A 17153-nucleotide genomic window follows, 5' to 3' on the forward strand; every position below is an offset into this window, starting at 1 on the left:
AATCTTGCTAGTGTATGCAATGGTGTCAGCGTTTAGAAGCTGATTATGGGATGGATCCCTGGATACGGCAGTCTCTAAATGGTCCATCCTTTCATCACAGCTCCGAACTTTGTCTCTGTAACTCCTTCCCTGGGTGTTTTGTTCCCAATTCTAAGAAGGGGCACAGTGTCCACATTTTGGTCTTCATTCTTCTTGAGTTTCATGCGTTTAGCAAATTGTATCTTATATCTTGGGTATCCTAAGTTTTGGGCTAATATCCACTTATCAGTGAATACATATTGTGTGAGTTCCTTTGTGATTGTGTTACCTCACTCAAGATGATGCCCTCCAGGTCCATCCATTTGGCTAGGAATTTCATAAATTCATTCTTTTTAATAGCTGAGTAGTACTCCATTGTGTAAATGTACCATAATTTCTGTATCCATTCCTCTGTTGAGGGACATCTGGGTTCTTTCCAGCTTCTGGCTATTATAAATAGGGCTGCTATGAACATAGTGGAGCATGTGTCCTTCTTACCGGTTGGGACATCTTCTGGATATATGCCCAGAAGAGGTATTGCTGGATCCTCCGGTAGTACTATGTCCAATTTTCTGAGGAACCGCCAGACTGATTTCCAGAGTGGTTGTACAAGCTTGCAATCCCACCAACAATGGAGAAGTGTTCCTCTTTCTACACATCCTCGACAGCATCTGCTGTCACCTGAATTTTTGATCTTAGCCATTCTGACTGGTGTGAGGTGGAATCTCAGGGTTGTTTTGATTTGCATTTCCCTGATGATTAAGGATGTTGAACATTTTTTCAGGTGTTTCTCTGCCATTCGGTATTCCTCAGGTGACAATTCTTTGTTCAGTTCTGAGCCCCATTTTTTAATGGGGTTATTTGACTTTCTGGAGTCCACCTTCTTGAGTTCTTTATATATATTGGATATTAGTCCCTTATCTGATTTAGGATAGGTGAAGATCCTTTCCCAATCTGTTGGTGGGTTTTTTGTCTTAATGATGGTGTCTTTAGCCTTGCAGAAGCTTTGTAGTTTCATGAGGTCCCACTTGTCAATTCTCGATCTTACAGCACAAGCCATTACTGTTCTATTCAGGAATTTTTCCCCTGTGCCCATATCTTCAACGCTTTTCCCCACTTTCTCCTCTATAAGTTTCAGTGTCTCTGGTTTTATGTGAAGTTCCTTGATCCACTTAGAATTGACCTTAGTACAAGGAGATAGGAATGGATCGATTCACATTCTTCTACATGTTAACAACCAGTTGTGCCAGCACCATTTGTTGAAAATGCTGTCTTTCTTCCACTGGATGTTTTTAGCTCCCTTGTCGAAGATCAAGTGACCATAGGTGTGTGGGTTCATTTCTGGGTCTTCAATTCTATTCCATTGGTCTATTTGTCTGTCACTATACCAGTACCATGAAGTTTTTATCACAATTGCTCTGTAGTAGAGCTTTAGGTCCGGCATGGTGATTCCACCAGAGGTTCTTTTATCCTTGAGAAGACTTTTTGCTATCCTAGGTTTTTTGTTATTCCAGATGAATTTGCAGATTGCACTTTCTAATTCGTTGAAGAATTGATTTGGAATTTTGATGGGGATTGCATTGAATCTGTAGATTGCTTTTGGCAAGATAGCCATTTTGACAATGTTGATCCTGCCAATCCATGAGCATGGGAGATCTTTCCATCTTCTGAGATCTTCTAGAATTTCTTTCTTCAGAGACTTGAAGTTTTTATTATACAGATCTTTCACTTCCTTAGTTAGAGTCACGCCAAGATATTTTATATTATTTGTGACTATTGAGAAGGGTGTTGTTTCCCTAATTTCTTTCTCAGCCTGTTTATTCTTTGTGTAGAGAAAGGCCATTGATTTGTTTGAGTTAATTTTATATCCAGCTACTTCACCGAAGCTGTTTATCAGGCTTAGGAGTTCTCTGGTGGAATTTTTAGGATCACTTATATATACTATCATATCATCTGCAAAGAGTGATATTTTGACTTCATCTTTTCCAATTTGTATCCCTTTGATCTCCTTTTGTTGTCGAATTGCTCTGGCTAGGACATCAAGTACAATGTTGAATAGGTATGGAGAAAGTGGACAGCCTTGTCTAGTCCCTGATTTTAGAGGGATTGCTTCAAGCTTCTCACCATTTACTTTGATGTTGGCTACTGGTTTGCTGTATATTGCTTTTATCATGTTTAGGTATGGGCCTTGAATTCCTGATCTTTCCAAGACTTTTATCATGAATGGGTGTTGGATCTTGTCAAATGCTTTTTCCGCATCTAAGGAGATGACCATGTGGTTTTTGTCTTTGAGTTTGTTTATATACTGGATTACGTTGATGGATTTCCGTATATTGAACCATCCCTGCATCCCTGGGATGAAACCTACTTGGTCAGGATGGATGATTGTTTTGATGTGTTCTTGGATTCGGTTAGCAAGAACTTTATTGAGGATTTTTGCATCAATATTCATAAGGGATATTGGTCTGAAGTTTTCTATCTTTGTTGGGTCTTTTTGTGGTTTAGGTATCAGAGTAATTGTGGCTTCATAGAATGAGTTGGGTAGAGTACCTTCTGTTTCTATTTTGTGGAATAGTTTGTGAAGAACTGGGATTAGATCTTCTTTGAAGGTCTGATAGAACTCTGCACTAAACCCATCTGGTCCTGGGCTTTTTTTGGTTGGGAGACTATTAATGACTGCTTCTATTTCTTTGGGGGATATAGGGTTGTTTAGATCATTAACCTGATCTTGGTTCAACTTTGGTACCTGGTATCTGTCTAGGAACTTCTCCATTTCATCCAGGTTCTCCAGTTTTGTTAGTATAGCCTTTGGTAGAAGGATCTGATGGTGTTTTGGATGTCTTCAGGATCTGTTGTTATGTCTCCTTTTTCATTTCTGATTTTGTTAATTAGAATACTTTCCCTGTGCCCTCTAGTTAGTCTGGCTAAGGGTTTATCTATCTTGTTGATTTTCTCAAAGAACCAGCTCCTTGATTGGTTGATTCTTTGAATAGTTCTTCTTGTTTCCACTTGATTGATTTCGCCCCTGAGTTTGATTATTTCCTGCCGTCTACTCCTCTTGGGTGAATTTGCTTCCTTTTGTTCTAGTGCTTTTAGGTGTGTTGTCAAGCTGCTAATGTGTACTCTTTCTAGTTTCTTTTTGGAGGCACTCAGAGCTATGAGTTTTCCTCTTAGAAATGCTTTCATTGCGTCCCATAAGTTTGGGTATGTTGTGGCTTCATTTTCATTGAACTCTAAAAAGTCCTTGATTTCTTTCTTTATTCCTTCCTTGACCAAGGTATCATTGAGAAGAGTGTTGTTCAGTTTCCACGTGAATGTTGGCTTTCTATTATTTATTTTGTTATTGATGATCAGCCTTAATCCATGGTGATCTGATAGGATGCATGGGACAATTTCAATGTTTTTGTATCTGTTGAGTCCTGTTTTGTGCCCAATTACGTGGTCAATTTTGGAGAAGGTACCATGAGGTGCTGAGAAGAAGGTGTATCCTTTTGTTTTAGGGTAAAATGTTCTGTAGATATCTGCCAGATCCATTTGATCCATAACTTCTGTTAGTTTCACTGTGTCCCTGTTTAGTTTCTGTTTCCATGATCTGTCCATTGGTGAAAGTGGTGTGTTGAAGTCTCCCACTATTATTGTATGAGGTGCAATGTGTGCTTTGAGATTTACTAAAGTTTCTTTAATGAATGAGGCTGCCTTTGTATTCGGAGCATAGATATTCAGGATTGATAGTTCCTCTTGGAGGATTTTACCTTTGATGAGTATGAAGTGCCCCTCGCTGTCTTTTTTGATGACTTTGGGTTGGAAGTCAATCTTATCTGATATTAGAATGGCTACTAATGCTTGTTTCTTCAGACCATTTGCTTGGAAAATTGTTTTCCAGCCTTTCATTCTGAGGTAGTGTCTATCTTTTTCTCTGAGATGAGTTTCTTGTAAGCAGCAAAATGTTGGGTCTTGATTGTGTAGCCAGTTTGTTAGTCTATGTCTTTTTATCGCGGAGTTGAGTCCATTGATATTAAGAGATATTAAGGAAAAGTAATTGTTGTTTCCTGTTATTTTTGTTGTTAAAGTTGGCATTCTGTTCTTGTGGCTGTCTTCTTTTCGGTTTGTTGAGGGATTACCTTCTTGTTGTTTCTAGGGCGTGGTTCCTGTCCTTGTATTGGTTTTTTTCTGTTATTATCTTTTGAAGGGCTGGATTCGTGGAGAGATAATGTGTGAATTTGGTTTTGTCGTGGAATACTTTGGTTTCTCCATCTATGTTAATTGAGAGTTTGGCTGGGTATAGTAGCCTGGGCTGGAATTTGTGTTCTTTTAATGTCTGTATAACATCTGTCCAGGATCTTCTGGCTTTCATAGTCTCTGGTGAAAAATCTGGTGTAATTCTGATAGGCTTGCCTTTATATGTTACTTGGCCTTTTTCTCTTACTGCTTTTAGTATTCTATCTTTATTTAGTGCATTTGTTGTTCTGATTATTATGTGTCGGTAGGTATTTCTTTTCTGGTCCAGCCTATTTGGAGTTCTGTAGGCTTCTTGTATGTTCATGGGCATCTCTTTCTTTAGATTTGGGAAGTTTTCTTCTATAATTTTGTTGAAGATGTTTGCTGGTCCTTTGAGTTGAAAATCTTCATTTTCATCCACTCCTATTATCCGTAGGTTTGGTCTTCTCATTGTGTCCTGTATTTCTTGGATGTTTTGAGTTAGGATCTTTTTGCATTTTCCATTTTCCTTGATTGTTGTGCCGATGTTCTCTATGGAATCTTCTGCACCTGAGATTCTCTCTTCCATCTCTTATATTCTGTTGCTGATGCTTGCATCTATGGTTCCAGATTTCTTTCCTAGGTTTCTATCTCCAGTGTTGCCTCATTTTGGGTTTTCTTTATTGTGTCTACTTCCCTTTTTAGGTCTAGTATGGTTTTGTTCATTTCCATCATCTGATTGGATGTGTTTTCCTGTTTCTCTTTAAGGACTTCTACCAGTTTGGTTGTGTTTTCCTGTTTTTCTTTAAGGACTTGTAACTCTTTAGCCATGTTCTCCTGTAGTTCTTTAAAGTCCTTCTTGATGTCCTCTACCATCATCATGAGATATGCTTTTAAATCCAGGTCTAGTTTTTCAGGTGTGTTGGGGTGCCCTGGACTGGGTGAAGTGGATGTGCTGGGTCCTGATGATGGTGAGTGGTCTTGGTTTCTGTTAGTAAGATTCTTACCTTTACCTCTGGCCATCTGGTAATCTCTGGAGTTGTTATAGTTGTCTCTGTTCAGAGGTTGTTCTTCTGGTGATTCTGAGTACCGTCTGTCAGCAGACCTGGGAGACAGGCTCTCTCCTCTGAGTTTCAGTGGTTAGAGCACTCCCTGCTGACAAGCTTTCCTCTTAAAGGGAAGGTGTACAGATATCTGGCGTTTGGACCTCCTCCTGGCCGAAGAAGAAGGTGGAAAACAGGACCTTTCCCAGATGCTGTGTTGCTTTGGCAGGTCACAGAAGCTGTAGGCTTCTGTGGTGCACACTCTCAGCTGTGCAGACTAAGTTCCTAAGTTCAGTGGAGTCCTGGATCCAAGATGTGCTCCCTGCTCCTGAGGCAGAGGGCTCCTGTGCAGGGCAGACCACTGTCTTCCAGCTAGGAGGGTGCCGGATGTCTGTGGCCCCAAAAGGGTGCTGCCTCAGCGGCTCTGTGGCTCCCGCCTGTCTCAGAAGCTGTCTGCCTCTGTGGTCCTCACTCTGACCTGTACAGACTAAGTTCGGCGGATGGTGCTCCCTGCAGGGCAGGTCACTGTCCTCCAGCTGGGAGGGTGCCGGATGTCTGCGGCCCCAAAAGGGTGCTGCCTCAGCGGCTCTGTGGCTCCCGCCTGTCCCAGAAGCTGTCTGCCTCTGTGGTCCTCACTCTAATCTGTACAGACTAAGTTCGGTGGAGTCCCGGAGCCAAGATGGCGCTCCCTGCAGGGCAGGTCACTGTCCTCCGGCTGGAAGGGTGCCGGATGTCTGCGGCCCCAAAAGGGTGCTGCCTCAGCAGCTCTGTGGCTCCCGCCTGTCCCAGAAGCCGTCTGCCCCCGTGGTCCCCACTCTGACCTGTACAGACTAAGCTCGGCGGAGTCCCGGAGCCAAGATGGCGCTCCCTGCAGGGCAGGTCACTGTCCTCCGACTGGGCTACTTTCATTTTTCAATGTATGGTTTTGGCATCTTATTAAAAAAAAATGTAGTGTCCATAGGTGTGTGGTATATTTTTGTGTTTTTTACTTGATTACATCGATTGATACGGGTGGAGAGCTGATACTAAAATCTGATTCATTAATTGGTTTTTTATTATGTCAATAAAGAAGGCAGAAGCCAATTGTTGTGTGAAGAGGAAGGAGGAACTAGCTGGTCCTAGGAGGAAAAGAAGGGTCACAGGGAAAGAGGGGGGTTCTGGGGCAGGCTTTGGAACAGCAACAATGTAAGATCATAGGTGGCTGGAATCAGCAGCCTAAGCCACCAGCAGATGCCTGATATAGGCTAACCGATAAGGTTAGGGCAGGAGAGAGATTCTTCACCCTAGCATTGGTGTTATCTGGCAATTTCTAAATTAATAAAGCTGTCAAGTGTTTTTATTCTGCAGAACTAAGGTAGACAGGAGAAAGAAAAAAGATGGGGTGGTTGATAGCAACTTGGTAAAGCAAGCCAGGAGAATGAGAGCAGATGGGGTGGTAACTAGTGGAGCTTAGCCCAGAGCATGGGCTAAGCTCCCAGGAAAGAGGTAATGTGGTTTGTTTTGTTTTCTTTTCTTTTTTGTTTTGTTTTGTTTTGCTTTAATTCACACATAACAGATCAATGTGTCTGTTTCTCATGGTATTTACCAATACAATGCAGGTTTGTTTGTTTGTTTGTTTGTTTGTTTGTTTGTTTTTGTTTTTGTTTTATCACTATTGCTCTGTAGTACAGCTTGAGATAAGAGATGATGGTTCCTCCCAAAGTTCTGTTATTGTTAAGAATTGTTGTGGCTATCTTGTTTTTATGTTTGTTTGGTTGTTTAGTTGGTTGGTTGTTTAGTTGGTATATTGATTTGGTTTGGCTTGGGTTTTTTCTTTTCTTTCTTTTTTTTTTTTTTGAGTTTGTTGTTTTTTCGTATGAAGTTGAAAATGGTTCTCTACAAAAACTCTATAAAAATTGTGGTGGAATTTTAATGGGGGTTGCATTAAATCTGTAGATTGCTTTTGGTAAGATGGTCATTTTCACTATGTTAATCCTACATATCCATGAGCATGGGAGATCATCTCATCTTCTGATTTCTTCTTCAGTTTCTTTCTTGAGGGATTTGAAGTTCTAGTCATACAGATCTTTCACTTGCATGGTTAAAGTTACACCAAGTAATTGTGACTATTGTGAAGGGCTTCGTTTCCCTAATTTCTTTCTCAGCCCATCTACCATTTTTAGAAAGGAAGGCTACTATACTAATTTATGTGAGTTTATTTGTGAACAGCCACTTTGATGGAGTTTATGAGCTATAAGAGTTCTCTGGTAGGATTTTGAGGGTTCCTTATGATACTATCATATCATCTGCAAATACTGATACTTTGACTACTTCCTTTCCGATTTCTATCCTCTTGACCTCCTTTACTTGTCTTTCTGCCCTGGCTAGTGCTTCAAATACTATATGGAATAGATAGGGAAAAAATTGGGCAGCTTTGTCTTGTCTCTGATGTTAGTGAAATGGCTTTAAGTTTCTCTCCTATTAGCTTGATCTTTGTGCCAATTTCTTTTTAACCATTCATAAAGCCTTTAGTTTATGAATATTGCCTGAATGATACTTGGCTGTTATTTTGTTATTTTCTAAGTAACTCTTCAATGTATTCTCTTTTTGGAGAGAGAGAGAGAGAGAGAGAGAGAGAGAGAGAGAGAGAGAGAGAGAGAGAGAGATAGAGATATTTGGGCAATTATATGTTGGAATGACTGTATATTGAGTTTGTGGGTTTTTTCATATGTAGGTTTTCTAGTCTCTAAATGAAGATATGTATGTACAGTGATAAACATTGACAAGGGTGTCCATGACCCAAGCATAAATAGATGTACCTATATTCTATAGTTTGTGTTCCTTGGTGATTTTGGTCTCTATTTGTCAAATTTTAAAGTTCTCTCTCTCTCTCTATCTCTATCTCTATCTCTCTCTTTCTCTCTCTCTCTCTCTCTCTCTCTCTCTCTCTCTCTCTCTCTCTCTCTCTCTCTCTCTTTCAGTAGTAGTGATTAAATCCAGGAATATGTGCCAGGCAATTAATATCCTTGTTAGCAATATCCTCTACTAATATTAATACCACATACACACACACACATTCATAATATTTTTACTGATTAACTTTACTTAATATTTTCTCTTCCCTCTTTCTTTAATTATAATATAATGTTCCCTATTTTAGATATTAAATGATAAACACACACACACATACAAGTAACTTTTTCCTAAAGTTATTCTCTTCCTTTTCCAAGTAATACCAAAGCCTTTTAGAAAACTATTATTTTTCAAGTGGATATTAGGTCCCAACTATTTTGCCCTTCAATATTTTTCAACAGGCAATTTGTTTGATTTAAATGAACCAATCCTTTATATAGAGAGATGACAGTATTTTAAGAAATTTTGTAGTTGAAAAGAAACATTGGAAGACCATGTGATGATTTGTGTGTCATTTGCTTTGAATTTGCCCTTTTCCCTTCCACTGTAAAATGTGAGCACCTATGATACTCATTAGCATTATCAAAATTAATTCAGTAGACTGTTCTTCAATTTTAATAAGTGAGTTTCAAAACACATTATCTATGAATTACTAAGAAGCAGTGAATGAAGGAAGAGTGATAGGTTTATGTTTCATACCTCTGTGCCTATTATTGTGGTTGAAGAAGAAAGCCTTTGCTGTCATCTTGCATACACTAACAAGATTTTGCTGAAAGGACCCTGATATAGCTGTGTCCTGTGACGTTATGCAAGGGCCTAGCAAACTCAGAAGTGGAGGCTCACAGTCAGCTATTGGATGGATCACAGGGCCCCCAATGGAGGAGCTAGAGAAAGTACCCAAGGAGCTAAAGGGATCTGCAACCCTATAGATAGAACAACAATATGAACTAACCAGTATCCCCCGGAACTCTTGTCTCTAGCTGCATATGTATCAGAAGATGGCCTAATCGGACATCAGTGGAAAGAGAACCATTGAACTTGCAAACTTTATATGCCCCAGTACAGGGGAATGCCAGGGCCAAGAAGCGGGAGTGGGAGGGTACGGGAGTGGGGGGGGGGAGGGTATGGGGGACTTTTAGGATAGCATTGGAAATGTAAATGAAGAAAATAATAATAATAATTAAAAAAACTCTCTGCCTACCTCCTTTGAGTCTCCCATGATATCACCAATTAAGCTAGACTTGCTAGCCAATAAAGCTGAGGATCTTCCTGTCTCCACTTCACCAGAGCTTCTACCATGGCCTGCATTTCACATGGTTCTGGGCATTTAACCCATGCTCTCATGATTGAAAGACAAACACACAACACACTAAGTTACTCTCCCATCCTGAATGACTGTCTTAACTTGAATTTTCCTAACTTCTCTAGGTTAGAATGCTCATAGAATCCCCATAAAGACGGTTTCAGGTCTAGGATACCATTAAATTCTGTGACTACAAATTCTGTTTTTCAGAGTATTGTCTATATTTTGCTTGAAGTAGTATTGCATGAATTTGCCTTTCAATACAGTGTCATAACTCAGAAGATTTCCACGGGGATATATTTATGTTTCTTTGACCATAATCACCCATTCCATAGATACAGAGTGTGTTCATCTAATGTATTTGTATCTCTGAATTTATATTGGTGTGGAGTAACTTTGTAAAAAGATAATAGTTAAATATTGTTCTTTAAATTGTAAATATAATAATTTTGGAACCCCATAAACTAAAATATATTATAGCTGTACTAAACAAAAGAGAAAGTTCAAAATTCAGTGTATCCTAAATGTTGATGGATTGAAAAAGATGCAATGGGTTAAATGTATGAACCATACAGAATGAAATGTGTGGCCCATGTAGCCATAGATAATCAAAAAGAAGTTTACACAACATTCAGCATTTGTTAAAATTTTTCAATGCAGTATCCTACCAATTCAGAGCACTACAGCCCCTGAAAACTCAACCCACATGAATTCTAATCTCCCTTCAACCTTGTGATTCAGTGTTTGATGGAGTAGCATATATTGGTAAAACCCTGAGGGAGTAGAAAGTGAGGAGCTGGGGTCCTTAGACCTCCAGCCTGGTTGAGGAATACTATCTCTCAAAAGGACACTGATTTCTCTGAAGTTTCTACTCTCTCTCTCTCTCTCTCTCTCTCTCTCTCTCTCTCTCTCTCTCTCTCACACACACACACACACACACACACACACACACACATACAAACACCTCTACACATACACATATACCACATACATACACACACATAGAAAGAAAGAAAGAAAGAAAGAAAGAAAGAAAGAAAGAAAGAAAGAAAGAAAGAAAGAAAGAAAGAAAGAAAGAAAGACTTACAGAGGTATACAGGTGTGTGTGTATGTGTGTGTGTGTGTGTGTGTGTGTGTGTGTGTGTGTGTTTGCTTGCTTTGTGATCATAAGCAACACCATCTGCATAATATAAAACTGTAAGACCTGGGCTCAGAAAATAACTCAGTAAGTAAAGTGCTAGCCTTGAACATGTAACGAACTGAATTCAATCCTCAGAGCCCATAAAAACAAAGCTCTATGTATGTTTGTGGAGGTCCACTCTTAAATCTCAGCATTGGCAAGAGAGAGGTTGCAAATTTTTGGAGCTTTGTTGGCTTGAAATCCTAGATGAATTACCAAGTTCTGGATTAAATGAGAGATGCTGCCTTAACAAACATGATAGATGACACCTAACTAGACCTCAGGCCCCCATGCTCATATATACACACACATACTCAAGAGTACCTGTGCAAAATCATGAGCAATGCATAATCATGGTTTCTAGAGAAAATTTCATGTGAGGTTATGAAACATCTTAAGGGGGAATCACATGTTGCTAGTCTTTCCACATCTGTAGCAATGCTCAGGAACCTCTGAGGACTGCAGTGCAGAATGCCTAAGAAGCTTTCTCCTGGAGTTCGATTTCTATGTCTCTTATGTCAAAAGAAGAAAACAACTCCCTGCAAGTAGTTTTCACACATACACACACACACATTCAAACATGGGCTCACACACACATGCACACAGACACACACTGTGCTATGGAAGTAAGAGCACAGACACAAAATGAAAAAAAAATAATATAAAGAAACTATGAAAGAGAATCTTTGGGTAGAAACTTCCATGAGAAATTAGAAAACATAGAATATAATCAGACTAAAGATGTGAAATTTTAATGGCAATTATATTTGTGGAACACCAAATAGGATTAATTATTCCATCATTTATTTATTTATGTGTTTATATAATCATTGGATCTGATATTTTAGTCAAGAATGTAGAAGTTTCTCCATGAAGAGCTTGAGGGACCTGATATTAACTATATCATTTCAACACAGGCTGCTCCATTAAATAAGGTGCTCTGCACACATTTGTGGAACACTAATTATAGGCCACGAGCCTGGAGAATTCAATATTTCATGATAATTCTCAAGGGACTCAAGTTAATGATGAGAATAAATGTGTAAGTGAGTGCAGTAATTACAGACCTCCATGAGAAGTACAATAGGAATATAGACCAAACTTGTGTGGAGATAATTTAATAGACTATCATATACATTGCAGGAAGTATTTGGTGATTATTAAGTATACTGAAAGAAAAATAGTAATTGTATTTTCTAATTTGTCAGATCAAAAAATGTGCTGATTCTAATTTCCCTTTTACAGCAAATTGCCACTTTATAAAAAAGACTCCTTGGCATCAGTCCTTGTATTATAAAATGCTTTGCCATTAAATAACGTTTAGTCAGCAATCTCAGGTAACTATAAGTTACCCTAGGGGAAGTAATTATATTGTAGTATTACATTTGAGACTTGGCATCTATTATGCTTGTGCTGAGTGAAGAGGGGGCTCTCAATGCATTGAGAGAAATGATATGCTGTATTGCACTGTTGCATTATTCATATTATCAACTACAAAAACACAGGCCAAACTATTTCTCAGTCTCCATTTAGTTTATTTAGGGATATACTGTGTCAGTCGTTCACCCACCAACTCCTATTTCTACATCTTGTGTAGCCTGAGCACTGTGTCACAAAGGAGAATTCAGAACAAACTTGACATTTGAGAATCTAATAAAATGATCATGAAATAAGATGGCTAAGTACAGTAATAATAGCTCATTTCAGGAATGTACACAAAGCATGCTTGGGCTGCAAAATGCCTCAGCTTTGTCAGATTATAGTAGAAGAGCATTATGAATCTTCATGAAGGAAGACTAGAAAGGAAGAATAATGTCTGGGGATTGGAAGCAGATGGGAAATCTAGTGACTTGTCTTCCCTGTATTTAATCATGTCCCCACAAAAAATAAAATAAATATTAAAAAAAAAAACCAGAAACCATCCATCCATTTCTAAAACTTTCCTAAGGCAATGGCCAAATAGAGACATATATTATTGGGATTCTCTTAAGTTGTTGTATGACTTTCTTGAGTAAACAAGAATAAAGCTCTTTTTCAGAGTAGTGACAATGAAAATATGAATATTTTTACCCATTTCTGTCTACCTTAATGAGCAGTGAGTATATTTGGCTTACTTATATGACAATGGGAAATGGATTACTTAAAGAAATAAGTGGGGGGGCTGGTGAGATGGCTCAGTGGGTAAGAGCACCCGACTGCTCTTCCGAAGGTCCAGAGTTCAAATCCCAGCAACCACATGGTGGCTCACAACCACCCACAACGAGATCTGGCGCCCTCTTCTGGAGAGTCTGAAGACAGCTACAGTGTACTTACATATAATAAATAAATAAATCTTAAAAAAAAAAAAAAGAAATAAGTGGGTAGTTAATATGATTAAAATACATTGTTGGCATGTTTATAATTGCCAAAATGTTTTTAAAAATATCATGTTGGAGTACATTGTACGAAGGTGTGTCTTGGTATGTTCGTTTATTAATTCTGTATTGTCAGAGAGCTAAATGCTAGTACAGCTCTTGATATCGTATTTCTATGAACAATCTCAGATCTCATACTTTATAAATATTTGTTCCTTAATCACCTGCCTAAGGCTATCTGGAATTTTATCTGGTAGGCTTTAATAAAGACCTGACAGCTAATAGCTGGGCAGGAAATTGAAGGTGGAATTTCTGTGAAGAGAATGGGACTCTAGGAGAAAAATTGAGACAGAGAAGATTCAGCCATTAGACTCAGAGTTGGAGGGATGATTAGAGTAGAGCAGAGAAGTAGACCTGGCCATGTGATGGGGAATGGGCCAGGACTAGTTGGGTCAGAATAGTTAAGAGACTGTCCAGCTAAGGCCTAAACTTTAAAATATTAATAAAACTCTGTACAATTATATAGCTGTCAGATCTAAGAAAAGTCCCACCATAATATTATATATTTTTAAGGATGACAATACTCATTAAGATGTCCAATTTGACATATTTCCTATAAAATTTTAGTTATATCTTATGAAGACATCAACAAGATCTCAAAATTTATTTTAGAAATACAAATAATGTGGAATAATTAAAGCTAAATAGAAAAGGAACAAAGTTGGAAAAATCATACTTCTTAATTTCAAGACAGACAATAGAGATACAATGACCAAAACACTGTACTACTGGTTTAATGGTGAATGTGTATGTTAACAGAATATAACTGAAATTCAAATATAAATCCATTCACTTGTCACGTGTGAGTTTACTGTTCTTCAGGGGATGTCAACTACCTGATTTTCCTCTAAGGTTATCTCCTCTGTAAGTGTCGTGTGTATTATATACAAGGTCTGATGATAACTGCTTTTATACAAAAGTGAAAGATAACTCAAAAGTAATTTGAACAACTTAGTCTCAATAATTTTTAAACACATATTAGTTTCACAATTGGGTACCCACATACAAATAAAATAATTCGAATGTCTTCTTCACCCCAAATATAGAAACTATTTTAGAGTAGATGGGAAAGAAAAAAAAATCTAAAAGCTGAGGTTGGTGAGCTACTTCAGTGGGATGGTTGCTCACTGCATACTTAATAACCAGAGTTCAATTTCTAGAATCCACAAAGTGGATACCTTCCCCCCACCCTGCTCCCCTACCCACCCACTCCCACTTCATAGCCCTGGCATTCCCCTGTACTAGGGCATATAAAGTTTGCAAGACCAAGGGGTCTCTCTTTCCATTGATGGACAACTAGGCCATCTTCTGCTACATATGCAGCTAGAGACACGAGCTTTGGTGATACCGAGTTCATTATTATTATTGTTCTACCTATAGGGTTGCAGACCCCTTCAGCACCATGGGTACTTTCTCTAGCTACTCCATCGGGGGCCCTGCATTCCATCGTATAGACTGTGAGCATCCACTTCTGTATTTGCAAGGCACTGGCATAGCCTACTCGACACAGCTCTATTAGGGTTCTTTCAGCAAAAACTTGCTGGCATATGCAATAGTGTCTGGGTTTGGTGGCTGATTATGGGATGGATCCCGAAGTGGGGTAGTTTCTGGATGGTCCATCCTTTCTTCTTAGCTCCAAACATTGTCTCTATAACTCCTTCCATGGGTGTTTTGTTCCTATTCTAAGGAGAAATGAAGTATCCACACTTTGGTCTTTGTTCTTCCTGATTTTCTTGTGTTTTGCAAACTATATCTTGGGTATTCTAAGATTCTGGGCTAATATCCACTTATCCATGAGTGCAAATCAGGTGACTTCTTTTGTGATTGGGTTACCTCACTCAGGATGATATCCTCCAAATACATCCATTTGCACAAGAATTTCATAAATTCATTCTTTTAAATAACTGAGTAGTACTCTATTATGAAAATGTATCAGAGTTTCTGTATCCCTTCTTCTGTTGAAGGACATCTGGGTTCTCTCCAGATTCTGGCTATTATAAATAAGGCTGCTATGAAAATAGTGGAGGCAGACATCCGGCACCCTCCCAGCCAGAGAACATTGATCCGACCTGCAGGGAGTTCCATCTTGGCTCCGGGACTCCACAGAACTTAGTCTGCACAGGTGAGAGTGAGGACCACAGAGGCAGACAGCTTCTGGGACAGGCGGGAGCCACAGAGCCGCTGAGGCAGCACCCTTTTGGGCCCTCAGACATCCGGCACCCTCCCAGCTGGAAGACAGTGGTCTGCCCAGCAGGGAGCGCCATCTTGGCTCCGGGACTCCTCCAAACTTAGTCTGCACAGGTGAGAGTGAGGACCACAGAGGCAGACAGCTTCTGGGACAGGCGGGAGCCACAGAGCCGCTGAGGCAGCACCCTTTTGGGCCCTCAGACATCCGGCACCCTCCCAGCTAGAAGACAGTGGTCTGCCCTGCACAGGAGCCCTCTGCCTCAGGAGCAGGGAGCACATCTTGGATCCAGGACTCCACCGAACTTAGGAACTTAGTCTGCACAGCTGAGAGTGTGCACCACAGAAGCTGACAGCTTCTGTGACCTGCCAAAGCAACACAGCATCTGGGAAAGGTCCTCTTTTCGGCCTTCTTCAGCCAGGAGGAGGTCCAAACGCCAGATATCTGTACACCTTCCCTTTAAGAGGAAAGCTTGTCAGCAGGGAGTGCTCTAACCACTGAAACTCAGAGGAGAGAGCCTGTCTCCCAGGTCTGCTGACAGACGGTACTCAGAATCACCAGAAGAACAACCTCTGAACAGAGACAACTATAACAACTCCAGAGATTACCAGATGGCGAGAGGTAAACATAAGAATCTTACTAACAGAAACCAAGACCACTCACCATCATCAGGACACAGCACTCCCACTTCGCCCAGTCCAGGGCACCCCAACACACCTGAAAAGCTAGACCTGGATTTAAAAGCATATCTCATGATGATGGTAGAGGACATCAAGAAGGACTTTAAAGAACTACAGGAGAACATGGCTAAAGAGTTACAAGTCCTTAAAGAAAAACAGGATAACACAATCAAACAGGTAGAAGTCCTTAAAGAAAAACAGGATAACACAATCAAACAGGTAGAAGTCCTTAAAGAAAAACAGGATAACACAATCAAACAGGTAGAAGTCCTTAGAGAAAAACAGGATAACACAATCAAACAGGTAGAAGCCCTTAAAGAAAAACAGGATAACACAATCAAACAGGTAGAAGTCATTAAAGAAAACCAGGAAAACACATCCAATCAGATGATGGAAATGAACAAAACCATACTAGACCTAAAAAGGGAAGTAGACACAATAAAGAAAACCCAAAATGAGGCAACACTGGAGATAGAAACCCTAGGAAAGAAATCTGGAACCATAGATGCGAGCATCAGCAACAGAATACAAGAGATCGAAGAGAGAATCTCAGGTGCAGAAGATTCCATAGAGAACATCGGCACAACAATCAAGAAAAATGGAAAATGCAAAAAGATCCTAACTCAAAACATCCAGGAAATACAGGACACAATGAGAAGACCAAACCTACGGATAATAAGAGTGGATGAGAATGAAGATTTTCAACTCAAAGGACCAGCAAACATCTTCAACAAAATTATAGAAGAAAACTTCCCAAATCTAAAGAAAGAGATGCCCATGAACATACAAGAAGCCTACAGAACTCCAAATAGGCTGGACCAGAAAAGAAATACCTACCGACACATAATAATCAGAACAACAAATGCACTAAATAAAGATAGAATAATAAAAGCAGTAAGAGAAAAAGGCCAAGTAACATATAAAGGCAAGACTATCAGAATTACACCAGATTTTTCACCAGAGACTATGGAAGCCAGAAGATCCTGGACAGACACTAAAAGAACACAAATTCCAGCCCAGGCTACTATACCCAGCCAAACTCTCAATTAACATAGATGGAGAAACCAAAGTATTCCACGACAAAACCAAATTCACACATTATCTCTCCAGGAATCCAGCCCTTCAAAGGATAATAACAGAAAAAAAACAATACAAGGACGGGAACCACGCCCTAGAAACAACAAGAAGGTAATCCCTCAACAAACCTAAAAGAAGACAGCCACAAGAACAGAATGCCAACT

The sequence above is a fragment of the Mus caroli genome, unplaced genomic scaffold, assembly GCF_978045245.1.
Source record: "Mus caroli unplaced genomic scaffold, Mus_caroli_1 scaffold_1, whole genome shotgun sequence".
Taxonomy (NCBI): domain Eukaryota; kingdom Metazoa; phylum Chordata; class Mammalia; order Rodentia; family Muridae; genus Mus; species Mus caroli.